The sequence below is a fragment of the Buceros rhinoceros genome, unplaced genomic scaffold (genome assembly GCF_000710305.1).
Source record: "Buceros rhinoceros silvestris isolate BGI_N320 unplaced genomic scaffold, ASM71030v1 scaffold26872, whole genome shotgun sequence".
Lineage (NCBI taxonomy): Eukaryota > Metazoa > Chordata > Aves > Bucerotiformes > Bucerotidae > Buceros > Buceros rhinoceros.
The window spans coordinates 1-289 of NW_010399862.1; positions in this window are offsets into that span (position 1 = coordinate 1).

Sequence of the window (289 nt, forward strand, 5' to 3'; positions counted from 1 at the left end):
GCTCTGCTCCCCGAGCACCGCTGCCTTTGCCAGGTGGGGGCATCATGCCCAATGAAATTCAGAGCTGTGTCACCCCGTGCCACCAAACACCCGCGAGGCTGCGACCGGGGCTGCTGCTCCCACACCTGCCTGTGACCATCTGGTTTGAGAGAGGGTCCTGCGGGGTCCAGTCCTGTCCTCCCACACGGGTGGCCGTGAGACTATTTACAGCTTTCTGTGACGATGGGACATCAGGGGGACATCAAACCGAGGGGTTTCCGTGGGAAAAGGTGGCTAAGCTCTGGCACGG